This window comes from Gymnoscopelus microlampas (genome assembly GCF_963454915.1).
Source record: "Gymnoscopelus microlampas genome assembly, chromosome: 11".
NCBI lineage: Eukaryota > Metazoa > Chordata > Actinopteri > Myctophiformes > Myctophidae > Gymnoscopelus > Gymnoscopelus microlampas.
The window spans coordinates 23,081,526-23,107,283 of record NC_139948.1 but is presented as its reverse complement, the minus strand read 5'-3'; the positions used below and the strand labels follow the sequence as shown (position 1 = coordinate 23,107,283).

The 25,758-nt window shown below is 42.7% G+C and overlaps 1 protein-coding gene across 3 annotated transcripts in view; it reads left to right on the top strand.

The window, feature by feature from the left end:
* Window positions 1–5,922: 5,922 nt before the first annotated feature.
* LOC311056057 (thyroid hormone receptor alpha) overlaps window positions 5,923–25,758 on the top strand; it is a 124,354-nt gene continuing 104,518 nt past the window's right edge. For all 3 annotated transcript variants that reach the window (XM_084072408.1, XM_084072409.1, XM_084072407.1), the window contains exon 1: window positions 5,923–6,391. The gene's annotated coding sequence lies outside the window, so the exon portion shown is untranslated. The remainder of the gene's footprint in view (window positions 6,392–25,758) is intronic.

The window sequence follows — 25,758 nt, the reverse complement described above, 5'->3', positions numbered from 1 at the left end:
GATATAAATCGTACATAGTACAAAATAATGTTAGGTTGTAAGAGATAAGACAGCTGCCATATTTCAGGTACATAATTGGGGAAACACTGTATTCTCATCCTTCTTTCATCAACCTATCAGCTGATTTCTTTGTCCATAGAGTCACTCCCATTTCACTACTTACACTGTGTCAACCTGTCATCATCACCATCAACCTCCTGAACAGGACACACGCATACAATAGATTATGACCCAATGTGTGTCGCGACACACAGTGATTAATTTGTGATTTGTTGAAGCATTGTCTTCAAATCTTCACACTTCACGGATGAGCTAACTGCACCAACAAAAGGAGCAAAAAAGGTTAAACAGGAGGTACCACTTAGTTCACTGTTGATCTTAATGATTTCATTTTGCAATTTGCCAGGTTGAATGATGGCGATCAGATCCGAGTTTAAGCTGTTGGTCTCTCTCACTGTTGGATGGTAAGGTGAACAGCAAATAAAAAAAAGCCTTTGATTGTAAGGCTAGTGGAGCTCATAATGTCTAGCTAGGTAATAGTCTACTGTACATCAAGCATCTACACAGTTAACCTGATGTTGTACTGAAGGGTGGTAGTGGTACAGTACAGAGGCGTACCCACTGTAGAGGCAGGACAGGCGGATGCCTGCCCAACTAAGATCTCGCCTCCCCTAGAAAACCCAAATAAACCGAAAAGGTCACGCATCCAACAAGCTTTGAACTGAGCAGATTGGACCTTCCGTTCCAGAGATAATGGCCAAAACATCTTGAAAACGGCCACTTTCGCCAGTTTTCGATCGCCGATTTTCGATCGCCGATTTTCGATTGAGTTGAAATTCCTTTTTCGGAGGTAATGGGGGGGGGGGGGGGGCAAAAAAAATCTCAACTGCCCTAAATGTAATTCCTGGGGGCGCCACTGGTACAGTAGCAGCATGTTGGCTCTTGTAGTCTATTGTGCGATAGCAGTAGGTTTTTTAGAAACCCCGAAATAGTGATTCCTGTATAAATTAATGTATCTACTGTATGTCACATATTTCTAAATAATGGTCCTTCTCTCACTCAAAATTAAAACTTTTACAGAGTATAAAAATCCTGATAGTGACTTGAATGTGCCCCATTGGAAACACATAAAGGATTTAACGTATTTTCATCTACATTATCCCTTCATGACATGATAAATAGACAAATAAGTGAACAGATTTCAGTTCGTCGGTGGTGGAAATAGCAGGTGGTCCTGTTATGTTCACTCAGGTCCCTAACACCCCATCTCCCATCATTATCATTCATAACATTTTAATAACCTTTATGATTTAAGCCTTTTAGAATGATCTGCGAAATACATGACATTGCAGATGTCATGTAATGCTTTTACAAACCTTTTACTCCCGCTTACATTTTATTTATACTCACATTAGATTGATAAGTCATAGCTGCATGAATAAATCTCCAAAAAACGAATCTCCTTGATGATAAGCCACACATGATCAAGTCTTTAGTGTGTATTCATAGCGTGTCATCATGTATAAAAGGTCACAGTGATAGTTTTACATGGATGTGTTTTTGTCTTATAGCCCGATAAATCCTGCCCGACGTTTTTTGTTTGGCAGCAGACACCGCCCAGTGTTTTGCTGGTGTTGTGTGAGTACTGTGTGCGGTTTGATCGGTTCCGTCTTTAAATTACAGTTTCCCAGCTCTGGTTCTTGGTAACCCCTAGTACTGCTGGTTTCCTATCTTGCCAGGAAGTTAATTGCATTGACCTGGTGTGCTAGTCATTCTGCAATAGCTGTCAGATAGTCAGGGAACTGAGATAACACTATTACAATTTACAATTTACACATTTTGCAGACACTCTTATCCAGTGCGACTTGCACAGGACAATGTAACCAGGTGATGATACCAGGTGAATGCAATTAACTTTAGGATTAGATAAAGACCCAGCAGTGCTAAGGGTCCTCACAGGACCAGGGCTGAAGAAGCATGCCTAACACAAGTGGGAGAGTAATTCAGCCCGTTTGACACTGAAACCCTTGACACGGAAACCCTTGTCATGTTTGTACTGCCATGTTTATATTTTAATCTCTTCCTTTCCAGTGAACGTAGGACCGAAAGTAACTTGTATGAGTATAACTGAGGAGAGGATGCTGCCATGAAGATGCTGCCATGAAGAGGAGAGGAGAAGAAAGGAGAAGAGGATGTCATCCATATGTCGGTCCATCTCTTCATTCACAAATATATCTGTTCACTTACTGTATCTATCTACCAGCTGTCCATAAAGACAGAGAACCTGTGGTTTCTCTGTATCACAGCATGCCCCAACAGCCAATTCTCTGATAATAATTATCTTCAGAGTCATCATCATCATGTTTATCTCAATCATCCTCACGTATTTGACATATCAACAGAACAACCCAGTTGTAAATGGTACTGTTAAAGTTAACAGTGTCTGCAAAGAAACGGCAATAGGAATTGCAACAAAAAAGTGGCGTCTTGTGCATTGTGTAAAAAAAGTTAAAAAAAATATATAATCTAAAAATAAATTAGCCACGTATGTTTTTAGCTTCATGTATTTGTTGTACTATTTATTTTGTCTCGATAGCTGTAGGTATAAGAAATACAAGTATTCCACATACACAAATAATATATTCACTGGACATAAAATTACACAAATCTAATTTCAGGTAGTGAGTATTTGTACTTGTTTAAATGTGTAAATGTCAACCCTTTAAATATGTTGTTTATTTACTGTAAATAGTATACATATATAATATACAGTATATACATATATAAAGTTAAAAGAGAAACAAATCAAGGCTGTTGATTAAGTGCTACTGTATATCGGTGATTGTTCCCTTGCCTCGTTGCAGAAACCAAAGCTAAGTTATACTTTGTTACATGAAGGTGTTGCTTGCTGAAAGTGTGTTATCGCCGAGTGACACTGACGTGCGACAAAATCATGTGACAAAGTATTCATTAGGCTTTCAAGGTGGCTGTTACTATTGACAGTGAATGTTGGATTGTTGGCCTATCTGTCTGTCTGTCCTTCTGTGTGGTGTACAGTACAGTTCAGTCTAGCTAGAGTGTAGGTATGGCATTGTCAGTGTTAAAAAAGAGGAAAGGTATTCAGCACTTATGCAAACGAGTCAGATGTTATATCGGACAAAAAATACTTCAGTACTTTATCACATTGATTCTTCATGTTAACTCAATCTTGTTTATGTGCATGTATGCGTGTGAGTGGTAGCCAGTGAATGCTGTGTGTGTGTGTGTGTGTTTGGGTGGGTGAGAGAGAGAGAAAGGGAGTGGCAGAGAGCATGCATCTCTGTGTTTGTGTTTTAAATGTACAGTATGTGCAGCATCTGAATCCAGATTTAGTCGGTTGGTGTGATTATTTTTGTGGATTCTTTCTGACGTCATGTGTTCAGTGCTGGTTGTTCAAGGCTCTTTTTAATTTTTGATCATTGAAAATGTGTGCGTGTTACATGCGGATATATTATTATTGCAATAAAAGCACAGATGCACAAGCGAAAGAAACATAAGAGTGAACTATGTTGTTTCATTGAGGATATGATTAATACTTTGAGGTAGATGGATAGATGGATGAATGGATAAACAGATAGGACTCCCTCTTATTAAACTGTAGATATCTAATTTCAGAGCAAACTTGTTTTATTTCTAGTTTTTCCCTCACTCTGACCACATTTTACACATCTTTGCCGCACATATTTCTTCTTTATGTTGCTGATTATTTAGGGACGGTTCCACCTGGGTCCTAATCCATCTTATAGATGGGTGAGGAGAGCTGACAACTGGGTTACAGAGGATTGGATATAAGCACACATGACGTGGCCTGTTTGGGTTTAGCTAACAGTAACTGTTGTCTCTAGGCAACCAGCCTACATGCACAGTAAAATCCAGTTTTAGACCCATAAGAGTCCATTTTTATACTCTAGCCTACTAACACTCAGGATTATGCTGTGGACATCAAAACCTTGACAACATGAGACCAGAACATGCAGAAGAGTACTTTATTTGTCAATTATTATTATTATCATTATTCTTTCTGCCTTTATTTGATAGTATGCAGTAGACTGACAGGAAATGGGGAGCGAGAGATGGGGAGTAACACGCAGCAAATGTCGTCGGGAACGGGATTCTAATCCACGTCACGCTGTCAGGTTGTATTAGCAGCCTAGGTGCCCGGACCGCTACGCCAGCCATCCGGGCCTTATTTGTCAATTCTGAATTAGAACAGCATTGGCTGGTTGCTACTGTATGTTCACACAAAACCATGAAGAGAAATGAATATAAATAAAATATAGACACGTTAATATGTAGTGTACACTGGGTAAGTCCTTTTGAATCTAGCTTCCAACACATGCATTTAATCAGAGAGAAGGGGCACATGCAGTGCAGGGCCCCTGGAGCAGTTGCCGGGTTGGATACCTCGTTCAAGGGCACTTCAGCAGGGTTGGTGGTGAGCACCGTGGGTGTGCTACCAGCCACCTGCCTGTCACAGCTCACAGCAGGAAATACACCCAACTGTATAAAAGGAGAAAGCTTTTAGTCATTAGCTGGTCTCCCTCCAAGCCAAACTGCCAGCAGCAGCAGTAATTTAAAAGTCACTGATGGATGCATTGACCTCTGGGCCTCATGACAACATGTCTCAATCTATAAAAATGTTTTGGGGGGCATTACCTCAATGTGGATGCATGCCAGGACGGCCTCAAAATCAGGGCCATCAACTGCTTTCTTTTCTTTCTTTCTTTTTGATGAAAAGGGGGCGTTTCACAACTTTTTGTTATAAAGGGCAGGCTTTAACACTATATTCTCCAGAAAAGGAGGAGGTTTGGGTATCAAAGATATAACATTTTGAAGGAGGTGGAAAAGGTATGTTCCACCAGGTGGCACTGGCTAACCATGATGGTTGACTAATGCCTTACTTCAAGTGAAGTCTACTGTCTATGCAAGTCTATGAACATTTGGGCTCAGAAGGTATGGGGGAAATGGGGCATTAACAAACACAAAAAAAGCTACCTCGACATAATACGCTGGCAATGTTATGCAACTAGTAAAATCCTCAAGTTTCAATGAAATATCAGGCCGGTGAAATTAAAATAATACTGTTATCTCGCTTGCTTCCCTCAGCAGGTTCAGTTAAAAGGAAGGGTCCTTGTGCAAAGCACGTCAATCCCAATTGCTGCAGTGGAGCAAGTCAGTTGCCAACAAACTGCAGTTCTGCTGAGCAGCTCCCATGGGTGACTGTATTTAACTGTACATGGAAGTTCAGCCAGGGCGGTACTGAAAAGGGGGACGAGTTTGGTAGACAGGAACCTTTCCCTTGATAAATAAAGGTTAAAAATGACAACCAATTACCTCAAGTCACTGACTTGAAGTAATTGGTTGTCATTTTGAAGTCACACACAATGCCACACTCACAGCCTGCTGTAAACAAAACACGCATTAGTTCACAAAGGTGGCAGTATAGCAGAGAACGCCGAGCCAGATAAGACGAATATCACAGAGGGACATAATTAAAAACATAAAATGGCCTACATAATAGGCCCTAAGTCCTGGGGTTGGAGAGGGCCAGGTGTGTGTGTGTGTGTGTGTGTGTGTGTGTGTGTGTGTGTGTGTGTGTGTGTGGGGGGGGGGGGGTCCATCATGCAAATTAAAGTATACGTGGAGGATTCACTAGGATAATCATTACGCAACGTTGACATACATAGCCCCGAACCCCCTACTCGGCACCAGCAGAGGGCGCAGTTTGACTGCTCGAATCCTTCCTTCCAATCCTTGCTGACCCGCATTCACCCGTACTGTACAAGCAGGGGGGTGGAGCGACACAGCACGGCTTAATGCCGTTGAGTTCCCCCGCCTGCCGTCCCGACCGTGGCCATGGCTTTGGCAGTCCCGGACATACACCACGGCGCTACTATATCCTCCACATACCGACAACGTATGGAAAGAGGCTACCGAGAACGGATCTAGAGAGGGAGGGGGGGGACGTGGTTTCTCTCTTCTTTTTTTTTAAACAATTATTTATGCAGCGTTTCCACCAACCAACCAACCAACCCAACATATGCAGCCATAACCTCCTCGCTCTGTTCCTGTTTTGTCGTCTTCTATACATTGACGGCTGAGGGAGGAGGAGGGATCGGGTGGTTCCAAATCCCCCATTATTACCAGCCAACCTTCTTGTGAGAAAATATATATATATATAGATATATATATAAATATATGTTATTGCAATAATCGGGGGGAGCTGCTGCAGCGGGAGGGCGGCGATCGGGACCCCAGCGGCTGAAGGCTTTCTAATTCTATGCGGGAGAGACTGTCACAGCAGGGGGGGACGTAACGTACAGGCTGCTATACATCCGACTGTTGTTGCAAGGTGAGTGCTGTCCTCAAGTCAACTCTGCTGCTGCGTTAAAGCCCCACGTACAGTACGGTATGGTATGGTACAGTATGGGAGGTCAATGCACGGCGCCGCAGCCGCAATCCTCTGTTAATCTAGCCTGTTTGTAGCCTATGTAACTCCGAGGGTGTAACAAGATGGAACCAAATGGACCATTTGCGGGTCCATTTGGTTCCATTTTGTTACACCCTCGGAGTTAAATTATAACAGAGGATTTTGACTGAGTGCAGACTAGTAGGGCAGGGGGGGAAATGTGTCATTTCTGTTTCGGCCTGCACCACGTTAGTGCTACCATGTGCTCTTACTGTATGAGCTCTTTTAAAAAATATGTATATATATTTTTTGTTTTATTCGGAAACATTTGAAGTACATAGTTTAAGTACAGGTGTACATTTATATTCCCCCATTTTTTTTTTGCTTCCCCCCCCTTTATCTCTGTATACAGTATATACCTACCTAACACAATTACTGTATGTGCTCTTTATTAAGCCTATTACTTGTGTTTTACCATACAGGCCTCTTCTTGTATTATAGCAACTGCCGATATGATACAAGGAGGGTGCATAACGAGATATGTAACGTTAACATAAACATGTCTGAACAGCGGGGCGTGGGAACGTTATAATGTTGTTCATAAACAGTGTCAGCTAGCCTGTAATGCTCGTAATAATAAAACTAAAGGGGGTGTGATGGGGTCCACGTAAAACTGACTGTCAACGGCGAAAGTGAAGGTACATAAGTTGTCAACCAAATAGCCTACTTTGGGGTTTTTTGTTTTTTTGCATGCATGGTCGCCATCTCCCCCTCTCCTATGTGTTTTCGTGGTGAACATTCCTTTGCTATGACATATCTATATTACCATGCCATAAGCTCCCGTCTGCCAGAGTGCTAAAGTATGCTTGAAATGCCTTTTGGGAGCCCGGTGGACTCGGTATGAATCATGCATGTACAGGAGGACAACATGAAATATGAAATGATGTCTCTCCCCCCCCCCCCTCTCCCTCACCACAGAATTTAGAAGTCTTTTTTCCTCGGCTGATGTAGGTCAGTCTCCCTCCACTGTGCTGATGATACATACAGTACTGTAGGATATTTAGGATACATACAGTGTGTTGGTGGCAGATCTGCCCTGACTGTTGTCCTTGAGTCTGTGAGTGTGTGACAATGAATCTTTCCTGTGTTCTGCCTTTGGATATTATTCTGTTCTGTTGTAGCTACTCTCTGGCTCTGTTCTCCTGGTTGTTTCATGTTCTGCTTTATTGTTTTCTGGTTTTATTCTATTCTAATATGAAACAGAAATGATATCCTTGCCACTGGTAGTGGTACATTACATTTATGCTCTAGAAACCTTTGTGTTGTGAGAGTTTGGTTTGCAATTAGGCATGATAGGGTGGGTGGGGTGGCATCTGTCACTTGGCTGTTTGGTTGAATAATGCCCTGTCTGCAATATCTTCACAACCCTGCTCTAAACAGTGATTAAACTGTTTCTTGTGCACTAGATAACCCTACATTACTTTGCCCCATATTGTTCCTCAATACATATTGCTACTTTTGTCATTTGAGGACACCTGGTAAGTAGGCCAATGACCCACTTCGGATTGTGAGCCTAGTTACTATTCAGTAGGTAGTACTGTAGGCTCTTTGGTACTATACTGTAGGTAGTACTGTAGACTGTTTGGTAATACTGTAGGTAGTAGTAGGCTCTTTGGTACTATACAGTACTGTAGGCTCTTTCTTTGGTACTATACAGTAGGTAGTACTGTAGACTGTTTGGTAATACTGTATAGGTAGTAGTACTCTAGGCCCTTTGGTACTATGCAGTACTGTAGCATCTTTGGTACTATAGAAGCTTGAAGAATCGAATATAACATGGCGCCACTTCTCCATTGAACTTCAATGGACATGGCCGCCATGTTCTCTACTGTCACCCTACTACTTTGAATGGTATGCTCGTTCTTGGTACAGTACTAGGCAGTACTGTAGGCTCTTTGGTTGGTTTGGAGAAGTACTGTACATAGGCTCTTGGGTACTATACAGTTGATAGTTTCTGTAGGCTCTTTGGTACTATACAGTATGTGGTTTCTGTATGTGTTTTGGTACTATACAGACTACAGTAGGTACTGTAGTACTGTAGGCTTTTGGGTACTGTACAGTAGGTGCTTGTTAGTGTTTCTTATACTATACAGTAGGTCCTCCCTTCTCGTGGCTAATTCCCTAATCTGCATGTGACTCCAAAACTCTCCATTGACACCAATTGAGGTTGAGGTGTAACCATCAGCTCTTCCTGTGGTGTGACCAACTCTGTCTTAATCACTTTTAGGCTTCTTCTTGGGAAATGAGTAATTGGCAGAGCACTATGGCTCTGAACCCTGTACAGCCCCGTTATGCCTTCTTTGTGATGTGGCTGACTTATGCTGCACTGTGCTGGTCCATTTACACTGTCAGAGATACATGTGTATATACTGATATACTGTACATGCAGTATACTGCAATACATTTTTGTTATCGTTGAAGATTTCCTTTTATACAGGGATGTAACTTCATAACTGATCTAGATCAAAATAGCTGACAAACTGTTGACTTCAAGCCAGACATACTAAGCCATTGTCACCCTATTTGCCTCAGAAAGCAGGACTACATACATACTGTATATGAAATCCTTTTATGAAGTGCTTAAAACTATCTGAAAACCAAATTTCTCCTACCAGTAAGGTTTTCCATTTATTGTAATTGACATGTTCCATTCGGCAGGCTTTCATGCGGCACGAACCTTGGGTCATGCCATTAGAACAAGTTGTATATCTTACTTTTATTGCTGTGGTTGCTGTCAACTTGCCAAACATCTTGGGTGAGACCAGTAGCAGTGTCTCTCGCACATGAACTGAAATAACAATACAACCTAGTTTTCCCTCTGAAACCCAAGGAAATTGAGTTATGTTTATTGGGAGTTAAACATGAAGAAAAACAGTTTTATCGTGTTTGTTGTTATAGCAGCAGCAGTGCGTAAATGCCATCATCACTGTATCTCATCTGTGAAGCCCCTTTGAAGACCTAAAATAACAAAATGCACCGGGTACATTCCGTACCCACACATAGTATGCTGTACATACATAGAACACTACACACATGCGCACACACACGCACACACACACGTACACAGGCACATGCATACATTGCATGCATGCAAAGATGAACATGCAGTACAGACAGCCCACAGATTATTTCCCGTGGCCAGGCATGACCTCCTTCAGCGACCACCCCTCCTCCTCCCCCTCGCCCGCTCCAGCCCCCGCCGCCAGCCCTCCTGTCCTGCTTTCAGGGTCGAGCGCTTAAACCTATAGCGAGGGGAGGGACTGAGGGGAGAGAGGTGGGGCTCCCCTGCCTGCCTGCCCTAGCTAGGCTCAGTCTGGGGAGAGATCAGTTACATAACCAGAGGACTGTCGACGTCCTCTCTCTCCCTCTCTCTCTATCTTCAGTCGCCCCCCCCCCCTCCCCTCCCCCTGGCAGTGTTACGTCACGCATAGAGAGAGAGACAGAGAGAGGGAGAGAGGGAAAAAGAGAGAGAAAAGGGGGAGAGAGAGAGAGGGAGTGGGTATTGCTTCAAGGGAGAGAGAGAAACAAAAGGGAGACAGGATAGAAGAGGGAGGGGGGGGGGGGGCGAGAGATGGTCAGAGGGGAAGAGAGACGGGCGAGAGAAAGAGGGAACGATTGAGACATGGGGGGAACGGGGGCAGATGAAGAGGAGAATAAATAAGCAACAGCTTAAACTAATAGCAGCTCTCATGCCTTACATATGAACAGATTTTCAGAGAGAGATAGAGAGAGAGAGGGGGAAGAAGGGGACGCTCTCTCCTGCCAATAAGAGGATGTTCAGGTCACACACATTGCCTGATTGACTGCAAGTCAAACAGGCTATACAGCTCTCTAACATGTACACACACAAGTGTGTGTACACACACGCACACGCACACGCACACGCACACGCACACACATACATTACAGAGCGGTGCAGACAGGGTACAAGTTTTCTTGGAACATTCTGTTCTCTTATGACAAAGCCGGGACATCTTTATCTGATGCCGTCGGTAAATTAGTTTAACACACCAGGCTTGCCTATGTATTACACACGGCACAAACTAGCGAAGTATCCTCCACTCAGCCAACGATAGGGGGACTAGTCGTTCTGGCTGATATTGCAGTGTTTTGCAGCACTGGGCCTGGCATTATTCCAGTACTGTACCTCATAATTCTGTTTCTGGTGTGCTGGAGCATGGCCGGGAAACATATTGGGTTTTCTGATATGGTCGATGTATTTTTATGAACGATATGAAGAGGTGAACATGGAGGGGATACTTCCCCTCCCATTTTTAAAAGACATATTAACCTGGCTTCCCAATGGGGATGTCATTATAGGCAAAGGTTTCTGAATAGGGCTTAATTGGTTAAGGCCATATATATATATTTTTTTTAAAATATTAAATGCTGCCAATGATAAGATACAGTTCTAAAGTGTCGTTGCGATAGCTTAGGACACTAAGCTCAGGACTATAAAACCGTGAAATACTATACATTCTACTAAGTTGTTTTTGTCTTACCCTAACCCTCGTAGTTAAACTGATTAAACGTCATGAAGATGTGTGTGTGTGTGTGTGTGTGTGTGTGTGTGTGTGTGTGTGTGTGTGTGTGTGTGTGTGTGTGTGTGTGTGTGTGTGTGTGTGTGTGGGCGTGGGCGTGGGCGTGTGTGTGCGTGAGCACGGTCCTGTACTAGAATGTCTGGTAATTCCATTGAAATCAAAAGATCTTGAACTTTCCCAGGTCTTGGAAATATATGGAAAATATAGTGGTTTACTCTCATTCAATATCTAGCCGTATTTCATGTAGCGGTAGACCGACTGTCACTCCACATGGTGAGATTTATGGTGAAGAGAGAATACTCTTTTATAGATGTTTATGGCCAGCCGTGTTGACAGCGATATTGGCCAGCCACATGTTGAAAAGCAGCCAAAATAACCCTTTTCAGTTAAAAAAAAGTGTTCTGGAAGCTAGCATTGAATTTTATTAACCTGCTGTCATTTCCCATTCTGATATTTGTTGAGCTAATATAGACTGCTTGACAGTCGTGTTTTGCAACAAATTGTAAGCATACATGGCATATTGAAAACTGTCCAAATGCTCACTTCCTGTTGCAAAAAGCACACAGGTGTTATAGAGCCACTGTCATTTCACATTATGATTTCTGTTGTAAAAGTAAAAGTAATCTTTTACAGAATGATAATGGCTTAGTTTGTTTATACATTTCAATGTACATCATACATAAAAAATCATCTCAAGTCTTCAAATGATTTCCACTCAAAAAATAGGTTGTTTGGAAGGAAATACGTAATTCAGTAGAACAACTTATTGTCATTTCACAATTCAGCGGGAATATATATATATATATATATACGTATATAATATACATATATAAATCTTTTACACAATGGCACGACTTAACCACTTTCAACCTGGCATCCCGATTCAGGTTATGTTATTATAGGCGAAAATGTAAAAAAAAATGTAATTTTTTCAACTAAATATATAGGGCTCAAGCGGTTAGACCCCGACACGTCATCTGTTGAAAACCGTCCAAAAGAAATTGTCGATCTCTCAAGTCAGGAAACGGTGTCCTGGAAGTGAGCGTCGTGGAGGTCTGTAATGGAAAACATGTCGGCAGAGTGGGCTCGCTGTCAGGCTCGGCTGTCATCAGAGAAGGTTTTTGTGTGTGTGCGAGTTGTTGTTTTTTTTCTCTCGGGGAGACACCCCTTATTGTTGGATGTGGTTGAGTGGTGTACGCAACAAGTCGTAACCCAAGCCCCCTGTCAGAGGGCCTGTGATGTAATTCAGTATCTTCTGAGAGCAGAGGGAAGAAAAAAAGACGAGGAACAATTGGTATGGGGTACTCTCTCTCTTTCTCTCTCCCTCTCTCTCTCTGTTTCTTCTGTGTCTTTGTCTCTCACACTGTCTCTCTCTCCCTGTCTGTCTCTCGTGCTTCCTCTCACACACACACATTCCCTGTATCTCTCTCCATTTGATCTCTTTTCTCATTCCAATTCTTTCAATTTCTCTGATCTCTTTGTCTGTTTACTTATAACTCTTGCTACTTTCTCTTTTCCCCTTAAGAGAGAAAATAAGAAATCTGCTTTTCTCTCTCTCTCTCTCTCTCTCTCTCTCTCTCTCTCTCTCTCTCTCTCTCTCTCTCTCTCTCTCTCAGTCTGTCTCTCTAAGGCATCTCTCACTGCCCTTTCTCTTTGTGTATGTCTATGTCTAGTGTCTTGCATCTGTCTGTATCTTGGTGTCTATCCTATTCTCTTTAATATCTCTCCCTCTCTCTCCCACACTTTCCCTGCCTCTCTCTCTCTCTCTCTCCCCCCCCCCCCCTCTCTCATAGTGTCTCTGTCCTGTTCTCTCTAGTGGCTCTCAGGGGCCTTGTATTGTTTTGCGTGTGTAAGAGCAGGGACAGGAAAACGTGCTCTAGAGCAACGCGGAGGACGACTTCATAACAAGCTCTCTCCTCCAGGGAGGACACGCACGCACGTACGCACGCACATACACACATACACACATACACACACAAACACTCATACTTGCACATACTAACACTCACACACATGCACATGCATGCAGACTAAATCCTGCCTCTCTCAGGGTAGAATCATGTACTTGCTTTTATTCACGCACGCACGCACGCACGCACGCACGCACGCACGCACGCACGCACGCACGCACGCACGCACGCACGCACGCACGCACGCACGCACGCACGCACGCACGCACGCACGCACGCACGCACACACGCACGCACGCACGCACGCACGCACGCACGCACGCACGCACGCACGCACGCACGCACGCACGCACGCACGCACGCACGCACGCACGCACGCACACACACACACACACACACACACACACACACACACACACACACACACACACACACACACACACACACACACACACACACACACACAGAGAGAGAACCTAAGCTCTTTCTCTCCTAGGGGGAGAGGAAGCAGTGCCGGCGTCAGGCGTGGCCAAAACAGGAAGTCTCCCGGGGAAGGCATTAAAGGACGGACCTCCCGCTCAGAATGAACCCCTACAGGGGTCAAGGCATTCATGCCGCCTATGGTTGCAATGCTTTGTTATTGGAGCTATGTGTGTACAGTAAAGGACATGGAATGACTTTGTTTAGAGAGAATGCTTTCAGGACATCTGAGCTTTTCTGTACAACACACAATGGAATGCAACATGGAAAGATGGCAGAAAGACACACAGGGATACACTGTTAAATAACAAACTCTTGGAGTTACCGTACAAATGGATAAATGAACAGTGAGGATTTTACTGTGTACAGACAGAGAGACTGACAGAGACATGAGAAATATGAAAAATAGATCCAGATTTATTTATTTCTTATTTAAAAATAGTACAAACCAATGTTTTTTTGAGACAGCGGAAGGTGTGTGTGTATTTGTGTGTCTGTTTGTTGGTGGTGGTGGGGGGGCGGCGGGGTGAGACTGTGACATAAAGTGAAAGTTCATGGTGCGGACTCAAACCCACAATGCCGTGGGGCACTTGGCATTCCTCCCAGCCCACTGAGCCAGCGTGCAGATGACGCCCCCACATACAGTGAATGACCTCTAACATAGCAGGAGAACACAGCCCCTCCCTTTCACACTCACTCCAATTTCACTCATTTTTAAAGATTGCATTTCTTTACGGCATTATTTCAGTAAAGGTTCATGTAAATGCATTCTCTGCTACATTTACTGTCCATCTGCCCACATCTAGGCGATACGCATTTTTTTGCTTTTGTATTAGAAAAGCAGAATATTACCCATTGCGATTTCACCAGAAATCTTGTGAGTTTACTGTAAATGTGCATTTACAGTAGATTATCTAGAACGTGGGAGTGGGTCAGCATCTCAGTGTCTCTCATTTGCCTTCTTTGTTTTATATTCCTTTGAATAATTCACAAATTTAGAGTTTGTTCTGTGATTATTATTACTAATATTATTATTATTCATGAGAATGTTGCTCAAAGTGCTTTATATAAACAGAACCATTTACAGCATAAATGCATATTATTGAGGGGGTAAAAACGTCAAACAAATGAGGAAGCATGCACATCCGTGCACATGTTCAGAACTATTAACACATCAGTTGGAGAGCACAAGAACAATGACAAATAGATGGGGGAGGGGGACAGATAGTGACAGTATGACCGCTGGGTTGTGGGGTTTTCTTGGTGTTGTTGTTAATGGCGGGTGGGTGGGTTCGCTGTAGGTGCTAATTGGAGTGGAAACAACATGTTTTCTGACAGCGTTGCCCAGACGTGTAGCTCCGCGCGCCCTTTGTCCTTTTACCGTCCAATTTCTGAAAACTGAAAGTGGCGGGGTCGCAAAATATGAATGCAGGGTCATCATGAACAAAGACGCAATTTGAACACAGGAATCTAATGATAATAATAATAATTGTAAAAACATAATAATACTGTAAATGATTTGTATTACCCTTTGCTATGTATAATGTAGCTTTACAATAATGAGAATAGTAGGATTTAAAACATGTATATATATTTACCATCAAGCCAGGACCACAGTAAACATTTTAAATGACTACTGGGGTCCTGACTTGATGGTAAATGCAAAACGTGGCATTTTAAATATTTCCTCATTAACCTGATGGATCCACTGCGGGCCAACAATAGAGAGTCACAGCAACACACGTGTGTATATATAGCCTGTCCTGTCCTGTAGGCTACATCATTAACACTCCGACGGCTCAAGAGTTAGTAGATTAATTGCGTTCTCAATTCTCGTTAAGCTGAGGGGGTCAAATGGGGCGACGGAGAGATCCAAATGGGGCCCCAGAGGAAGGGGCCGCACCGTAGACTACTGGCATTTGGAGACGGATTAGGACGTTTCTCTGATCTTAGAGGCTCAAACGTTTGTTTTTAAAAAGGAACTGACCCACACACACACACACACACACACACACACACACACACACACACACACACACACACACACACACACGCGTGTGCACGCAGGCTTAAATACATACCCATGGCCACACTTAGTTAGTGAATACAATTTTTGCTATTTTTTTTACATACATGCGCACACACACGCACACACACACATTAAAGTGAAAAGATCTCCCACTACTAATGCCATTTGATGCAGATCGGTTCTGCTCGTCTTTTATATCTCACATGAGACATTTCCAGGAAAAATAAAATGCCTGGATTAGATCTTTCCACTAAATGAAATCAATACCAACTATTTATTAGTCAGTTAAATTCATTAGTACGGGTTCATTGAGTGAGACCAACCACGGGCAGAAGTAGCAACCTGAACACACTAAAGGGGAACTTCACTGGTATTTATTGTAAATCTTTATCTGACATACCTATTCCCAATGTGTTCTGTGTTGAAAGCTAATCCTGTAAAATCGGCACCAGACTGTACCGTAAATTGGTATCGGTAGAGATTGACTGTTCAGTGTGAGCTCTTGACACACAGATCACATTGGGAAGTGTTTTGTCAGATTTTCCCCTCCTCACAAGAGAACGATAAGATTCGTATTCATTTAAATTTCTGTTCCCCGCTAAGGCTACATAGAGGCCTTAGCCTAAACCCTTCAAACACATCCATGACCCAATTTGATGGATGAAATATATGTAAATGGAAAGTGTTACACCAGCTTCTATAACAAAACAAACTATTGGTATCTGCAGTGTATACAGTTCCGGAAAGTAACTAAGTGCATTTACTTAAGTACTGTACTTAAGTACAATTTTGAGGTATTTGTACTTTACTTGAGTATTTCCAATTTCCAATACTTTTACTTCTACTCCACTACGTCTCAGAGGCAAATATTGTACTTTTACTCCACTACATTTATTTGAAAACTTACTAGTAATTTTTCAGATATAAATTATGATATAATGAAACATACATTAACCACTTCAACCCTATTTTATACATAGGCTATTTTCAAATATTTTGTACTTTTGGTACATTTTGATGCCAATACTTTTGTACTTTTACTCAAGTAATTGAATTCTGGACTTTTACTTGTAAAAGAGTATTTTTATATTGATACTTTTACTTAAGTAAAGAATTTGAGTACTTTTTCCACCACTGAGTGTATATGGCTCATAGATGATCATAGATCGGTATTGCAAAAAAAAGAAAACGTCGTCGGGGCATGCCTAGCCAAAATGCCAACTTTGGTGACCCTCAGGTTGCGGTCCACGTGGGGTTAAGGAGCAGCACCGCCTCTAGGGTCTGCTGGTGGCCTTTAGACTCATGCTTGTTTTTATTTTTAAGAACCAAGTACTGAGGGAAGAGGAGAGGTCAATATCTGACAACTGGCTTAGTTTATCTTTCGTTTGAAAGCAAAGCTAGCATGTTTCTTAGAGATGTTTGGCTTTGACCTATGAACTTAAAAGTGTCATTGAACCTCTCTCCCTGCTGGCAGCGCTGCAGAAAAAAATCTAATGTTACTGAACTGCAGGGCTGTAGACGCACAAACAGAAAAACAAATGTTACTGCAGTGTTTTAGACACTAACGCAGAAACCAAATGTACTTACGGCAGTGTTTTTAGACCGTCACGCCTCCTCGATCCATGGACTGGAACCTTAGAAAGAATAGATACAGTAGTATCTACTCTCTTTTTCTCACTGTCTCTCTCTCTGTCTCTCTACCAATCTATCTATCTATCTATCTATCCGCCCATCCATCCACTCATAAACACATGTGCACACATACACACATAAACACTCACACAAGTACCTGATTATATATCGTCGTTGTTGCGGGTGTAATTGCGGTTGTGTGACCCTGATTCTCTGTTGGCTGTGTTCCCAGCTCCAGGGAATGTTATAGTGTTATAGTACTTATATCATCTATATGGACCATTGTACTGGAATTGCCCCGTATTTGTTTGTATTGGGCCGGCAATATGGTCGTATGACCATTATCCACTCGCCTTCCATTTTTCCCTCAGTGCTGATTGGGGGGTTATCCATACATTTTTGTGAAGTTAGGTGTGTATGTGTGCGTAATTTATTTACGTGCGCGCGCGCGTGTGTGTGTGTGTGTGTGTGTGTGTGTGCGTGTGCGTGCGCGTGCGTGTGCCGTGCGTGCGTGACAGTGGCGACCCCCCCACCGACACTGTGTGACAAATGTACAGACAGTGGGGATAATGTTCGTATGGGCTTCGTTACCAGATCCTGCCCACAGTGAGTGAGTGTCCGGTAAACACAGTACAGCCTTGAAGGTGGAGGGTTAGGGTTAGGGTTAGGGTTATTGGGTTAGGGTTATTGACTCATCTCCAATTTGACCAGTAGATTTGAATGGAAAGTAAGAATTGAGATATTTAAAACATGCTTGTTTTCATTGCACTATTTCAACACTGTCAGAGCAAATAGCCTACTTCCCAGAATAGTTAGAACCCAGGACGTTAGTGTTACGTGCCGAAATAATCTGTTAACTGGTGGAGTCGCTAGGGTACCTCTCGAAAATAAAGGCGTCGACCTAGAATCGCATTTTTCTCCAAATGAGCTTCTACAGTATAAAGCCTGATGCTGGTACGGCTGGTTACATCTATCATCCGGAATATAAAGAGCTTCTGGCTCTGAGTGGAGCATCCAGGAACTGCTCTGTTAAACTGTTGAACCCTGCTTGATGCTTTGTGATGTGATTTCATTTGATTGGATACTCCACACACGCCTGCTGATTTTAGCACTCTTGAACCCACAGAGTCATGAGACAGAAGTGTGTGTGTGTGTGTGTGTGTGTGTGTGTGTGTGTGTGTGTGTGTGTGTGTGTGTGTGTGTGTGTGTGTGTGTGTGTGTGTGTGTGTGTGTGTGTGTGTGTGTGTGTGTGTGTGTGTGTGTGTGTGTGTGTGTGTGTGCGTGCGCGTGTGTGTGTGAAATGTTTAGATGTAGGGGCAAAATATCGTAAGATATTTGATTTTTATCCATATTGCCCAGACCAAATATCACATTTTGTCACATTTACAAGCTCTACCTTTTTCCTATAATAATATACATGTATTTCTAAATAATATGTACAATGCTGGGCAGCTTAAAGACTTGGGGGCCAAATCATAGAATTAGAATATAGTCTGTTTAGTTTGAGTTACCATCATCAATCCATGCAAGGTATGGAATTTCACTAGACGGTCTTTCACGATTCCTTGCAGCAGGATGAAAGAGTAAAGGAAAATAGACCGCTTTGAATTAAATAGTATCCTGACATAATTAAAAACAAGGCTGGGCATATTGCTCAGCCATCGTTGAGTGTGTTTTTTCAGCAAGAATAATGAATATTTATTTATTTATTTATTTCCCCATTTTACATTCAGCTCAGATGTTGGGCTGGTGGATGAATGTTTGGGAACGAAGCTGCTAATCTTTTCTTATCGAGTTGCTGCTATCCTCTTTAGTAAAGAAAAAAAAACACAAAAGAGTATACACAAGGTTAACACATAATCCCTTAAATGTCCACACAGCTTTGGTAAAAAAAAATCACATAAATAGCAGAAGCATATACAATCAATGCTGGACTGCTAAATGCGTTAACCTGATCCTCAAGTTGATTTGCTTGGAGTCGAAGATATCCTTTGTTTGATCTTAATTTCCTTTTCATTTGAACCAAATCTCTGGATACACTGCTGAGCTCCCTTCTGCTGTTTCAGAGACCCTTCTATAGGGTAAGGAATGCACGATGTCTGCCAGGCAGTCATATTAAATACTTTGTGCTTTATTGAACTCCCTAGTTAGATTAAGGTTAAATAGAATGAAATGAAACTAATCTAATTCTTCTTTCACAAGGCTTCTGCTGATGGCGCTTTTGTCTTTTCCTTTCCCATCAGTTCCCATCAGTATCAGAGGTAGGGCTGGATAGCCAGCCAGTCATTCAATCAATCAGTCTGCCAGCCAGCCAGCCTCTCTGCCAGTCTGTCAGTAAGCCAGTGAGTCAATCATAGACTCTGCCAGCCAGCCATTCACCCAGATAGTCACTCAGCCAGCCCATCGGTAACTCAGCTAGGCACTCACTCAGCCATTTGGACAGTCAGCCGGCCAGACAACCTGTCCGTCAGTCTTCCAGCCAACCAGCCAACCAGCCACCCAGCTAGTCACGCAGCCGGCTCATCAGTAATGCCTATCCACAACACGTTGTGAACTTATAGATTGACTATGTTCGCCGTGTGACATTGTGCGACGTATAAATCGGACATAACCACTTAAACTCTTCATACTTCGTTGACCAAAGTCCCTCAGGGGTCTATACTAGGCCCCCTCCCTTTTCTCCCTCTACACCAAATATCTTAATTGAAAATAGCCGATTTGCATTGTGAGCTTTTTATGCTATTTTCGCCGAATGTGCGCCGCCAGAATAGGGACATTTAGGGTTCATGTGGTTAATTCTGCCAGCTGGAAGGTCAGCCTGCCAGCGACCCAGCCATACAACCTGGCGGTCAGTCAGCCAGCCAACCCGGCGGTCATTGGGACAGATATAGTTACATGGCAGGATGTCCGTAGTGATGTGTTCAAACCATTAAAGCCATAACATTCCTCGTCCTCACCACCAATAGTAAGAGGACAAACAGATGTGCTGAACACTGTAACCCTGGACCCCCACGCATAATTAACATCAACCTCGCCTAATGGCCCGCTAATGGAGCAACTTCCTGTTTAGGGCGGGAGCTCCTCTGATTGGTTTGTCTCTTCTGGCTCTGCAATTCTATAATGTTCAGTATAGTAAGGCCAGTATAGTAAGACATGATTGCTTTCAGAGTGTTGTTGTTGTTGCCTAATGTATAGTTGTCACGCAGGACGGGCAGTGAAGAATATCTCTATTCCAAGCCCAGTCCCTGGATCAACAACTAGAGGTGAGTTTCCTGACGTACAGCATTTGCTGGATACTTTAAAAAAATTCCAAAACCCATAGTCACAAAGAGTTAATATGTATTAGAAAAAGAAAAGTATACATGTTTTTTATTTATGGGTTTCCCTAGTGGGCATACTGTTATGTCTAGATTTAGGGCAACATAGCCAATGCTTAAATTATATTCCATCAAATTACGATGTCAGGTGCCAAAAATAGCAACTCACAATATGTTGCATCATGATGTGTGTCGTGTGAGCTTATAGTTCAGCTATTTTCGGCATGTGACACCATCTTGCGATGAATTATAAATCAGACTTCAGCGCAGTGTTCTACAAAGTTAGCCAATTCAATCTTATTGTTACTTTCATAAAAGATGTCTTATCATTGTTTTCCACAATCCAAGGAAGCTGATGTTTGACATGTTTGAACTGACTGTACACACATTTACATTACATTTAGTAGTATTGACTGGAAATGGAGCTGCTCTGAGGAGTTTACATTAAACATTTGCCTGCTTGGCATTCAACCACGTCAAGCCAGCATCCCGACAACGGGGAGTGCCAGGTTTTTAGATCAAGTAGTTGGCTGATTCTTTTATGTAGAGCAACTCACTTGTGCAATTGGAGAGTGAACTTCAAATTCTTGTTCACCAATTTTATAACAAGTTATTTTAAGGAAGTGCAAACTCTGCCCATCACAACCTTCCTGTGTTCCAGATTATGATCATGTCATATATATCAGGTGCTAGGAAAAGAAAGTAGAGCCAAGAAAAGTTTTTGCTGTGGATGACATGCACCCGTTCTGTGGTGAGCCATTTTAAACCCTACAACCGTTATTTAGACATTCTGTGGTTTGCAACCACAATGAATAGAATTACAGTACAGTGTACTCACTCGCACGCACGCACGCACGCACACACACACACACACACACACACACACACACACACACACACACACACACACACACACACACACACACACTATATATATATATATATATGTAATGACAATGCAACAACACAGATAGCCCCATAATGCAGCCATAGACTGCAGCATCAGCCTACACAGTCTAGGCATGAGATTATCCCCTCGGTTTCTGATGAGGCTGTAAAATAGACACGAAAAAAGAAGAGAACAACAGAATACAAAGTGTCTCTTTTGTTGTCAGCAGTCCTGCCTCACGCTGCAGATGAGAGCTTCCCATGGAACCTCCAGGGAACTACATAAACCATATTGCGCCTTCCCTCAGTCAAGAAATATGATTAATGTGCAGTCCCATGTCGTTGGACAGTACGGCAAGATGTAGTCCTGAGTAACGCAGGCAGGCATGCGCTGCTAGTTACGCATGCTAAAGCAGGGACCGTCAGCCCAATAATGTGTTTTTTAGCAGCGTTTAAATTGAACAAATCTGCATATATGCAATTTAGGATTTGAAGGCAGCAAGCTAGCATGGGAATTTCAGGAATGTGTATGTGCTACTCGTTAAACATACCTCTGTGAAGCTGTGTCTCGTGTCATTGAGTTCATTGTGTTCATCGCATTATGCTGTTTAATGCACAGACTTGTTTACGTTCATACATCGTGACCCTGAAGCAACATGTTTTCCAGCTTGCTGTACCGCTGTGTGAGTGAACTGACAATAATTAAAAAGAGAAACGTTATTTTTTTTTGTGATCCACAAGGGAATATTACTTCTCTGTGTTTGACCCAGCAGTGTGCTGCTCCAAGGAAGCGCACACAGGAGCAATTAGGGGTTCAGTGACTTGCTCAGGAACACAAAGCCTAGAGCAACGAGGCGGAGATCGAATCCGGGAACCTTCCAATTCCCAGAGGGCCGCTCTACCTCCTGAGCCAATGCTGCCCCATAAAATAACTGAACTGGACAAGCAAATGACATGCAGTATTAAAGTGTATAATTAGTGACACAAATAGTTCAGATTATTATTATTACTGTATTATTATTAATTCTGTAATTTGAGATCCGAATATGGTTGCTGAGTACTTTTACTGTACTGTTGTTTCCAATCCTGTGAAGGCCTGAGAAGATAATAGAAATAAAGAATCTCTTCTGTCTAAGTACAGAAACAGTACAGTACAATAATTACAACTAGTCCGTTTTACTCTCTGGCACCTTCAGTCATCTGTCTGAGTCAGCGTTTAAAGCAGAATACAAAAAAATAAAAGAGAGAGAGAGCACATTCAAAGCCAAGTATTGAAACTCATCTATCTACTCTTGACTCCCTCTGTTCTCCGCTACTAGAACACTGACTCTTTTTTTTCTTCTCTTCTTTGTCTTATTTTTATGTAGCTGTGGACACATTTCCTTTGATTTGTGGTATTGTGACTCAGCCTCAACAACACACAGCCAAACAGCCAACGAGAGTGCAGTACATCTGGGTTCCATAGGAATGATTTACTGCCACAGGAGACTGACTCTAAGATGGCAGAAGGGCTAGAGGTCGTCGGTTGTTGTCGGGTGGAAAATATCACAGCGTTGCTAGTTCTGAAATTGACGTAGTCTCCTTTTGATATGTCACTCTCACTGGCCGGCTCCAGATTAATGATGCGAGAAGCGTTCCAGGATGGATAGCTTCCATGAGATAGTAGGGTTCCAGAATCCATCCAATTCACTCACACTGTCTCTCTCCGTCTTTATCAGCTCTCCTGAGAGAGCCAAGTGTGGTTTTTATTCTGACGTTTTCGACTTATCCCCCCCCCCCAGGAATAATTGGCTAATAGCTTTCTCAAGTTCTGCCATTTTGGCGTTGTTCTTTAGAGAAAATATGTTCTGGTATTTGTGCTTTTTGTTTTTGACAGGATACTGAAGGGAGACAAGGAAACCAGGCTAAAGGGGAAGGAGAGGTTATAACATGCAACAGGTCTCCGGTTTGGTTTGAACTGGTGACGCACAAACTGGTCTGCTACCAATACCCCACATTGGTTGATGTTTGTATTTGGTCTTTTGTCAAAGGAGAACAGTTTACAACTCTGAGAGTTAGCTGAGTATTTGACTTCTTTAAAGGTGGAGTCTTTTATACATTTGTCATTCTAGACATTTTATTTAATGCAATGATTGTTTAGCTTATGAGTTTGAGCATTTTTGGGGTACGTGAACATATAGAGCTAAACTAAATTGAAACTAAAATATCAGTGATCTGACGTATTTTGTTTTTAGCCTGAGCGACACTAATGCGACGAAGTATGAATTAGGCCTAACCATAGCAGCGTTATTACAGTGCTGTCCCCACTGTGCTATCAAATGCAACCCGTATCCCGGGCTGTATTTATGATAGGGTTCAAGTGGTTAAATTGTACATTGTATGGTCATGTGACCTCACCATAAACCTCAAATACACATTTGACTAGAATGGAAAAACTTGCATAGGCGTACTGTAGAGACATAAGTTTAAATGCACATAAAAGAAGCCATAAAATGGTTTTAAATACTGTACCTCAGTTATGCTTAGAAATTGTTCCAAATACACCCAAATTAGCTTAGAAAAGCCTGATTTGTGTTTGTGTGCACTAGAGCAGATTGCATTAGCCGTTCTGGAGCAGTGTTTCGGTCCAGTAAGCGTTTTGTATGTCAGTCTTGTTTGTGCGGATCAGAGTCCAGCCTTTCCCAAGACCTTGTCTTTGAACGTATGTATTCTCCAGAGTGCACTGTCACGCTAGTCCCGTTCAGTCTGTGTGTGTGTGTGTGTGTGTGTGTGTGTGTGTGTGCGCGCGTGTGCGTGTGTGTGTATGTGTGTGTGTGTGTGTGTGTGTGTGTGTGTGTGTGTGTGTGTGTGTGTGTGTGTGTGTGTGTGTGTCTGGCCTTCAAACGGAGAGTCATCCATCATTCTGAAGGGCCTGTGCCACTTAGCTTCCTGACCAAGTCTGAGCTCAATCAGATATCAAACTTATTAACGGCTCCCCCCTTTCAAATAGGGGAGAAGAAAAACGGGTGTGAGTGTTACTGTGTGTGAAGGCGGGTGGAGATGAACGCCGGCATCGTCACGTTCTTGTCAGCAAGCGACATCATCGTGCGATGGAGTATAACTTGAGCTTTACTTTTCCACTTCACTTTGTATGTGTGTGCGTGCGGGTACATTTGTACATTTCTGTGTATTTGTGGGTGTTTATGTTTTATATAAGCATGTTTGAGAAGGGTGGGAGTGTTATTCCCTCTTGTGTGTTTTGTTGCTAATCAGTCACATTAGTTATGTCAAACAATGTGACCGGCGGATCCCTCTCTGATCAGGGACATCTGTAACATGAAACACTCAAAACAATATTCAATGGCCATTAGTCAAGTTAGCGAGAGGTTAAACAACATCCTCCATTGAACAGTCAGTGGCAATGACACATGCACTCACTCGTACACACACACACACACACACACACACACACACACACACACACACACACACACACACACACACACACACACACACACACACACACACACACACACACAGTGTGCGGTTATCTGTTTTTGTTTTGAAAGGGGCTCAATTAGTGGCCCCATATGGCGTGCGTCAGTCTGTTTAGGGTAATCTGGTGGCGAGACCCAGATAATATGGAGGTGACCCCTGCATGGGACCCAGTTCACATATTCTACCATCTAATCTTCAGTACAGCCCTCGTCACCCTTCCCTCTTTTGTTGGTTTGCCTAATCCCCACCGTTAGATGTGCTGGAGGTCAAACCTCTAGAGCAGGGTTTCCCAAACTTCTTCAGCTGGAGACCCAAAAGTGTCCCAGGAAGGACACGAAGAGTGTCTCCTTCTTTTGATTTTTTCATTCATTTCAGAATGTTAGGAAATAATACATTATAATTAATGGTGATAATACTACTACTACCACTACTACTACTACTACTAATAATAATAACGTATTTTTGTAGGAAAGGTTAAAGAAACTGGATATTTACTACCGACCCATAAAAAATGGGTCCACGACCCTATGTTTGGGAAACACTGCACTACAGGGACCACTATAGGATGAATCACTGTTGAGTCAGGGTCACCGCTGTACTGTGCTGTGGTGATGACCTCTGGGGGTGGTGGTGGGGGTGAGGGTGGGAAGATGGGGTCGTGGGGTGGTGGTGGTGGGGGGGGTCGCTGTTGACCCACTTTGAGTCTTACAAGGTTGTTTATCGCCCGCCAGGGCTGCAATCATAGCTTTATTATGAGAGAGGGCTGCTTTATTATGAGAGAGGGCTGCGACTATCGATTATTCATAGCGATGTTCTTGGAGACGAATTGAATAATCTTGAAGCACCTTATGAGATTGGCGATGTGACGCGTTATGAGCTCATAGGCTGTTTTTGCTTTTATTGAAAAGCGATTATTTTATTAAAAAAAATGTTTTTCTGTAATCGATTGAATCGATTAGTTCCATTAAATGTTGTG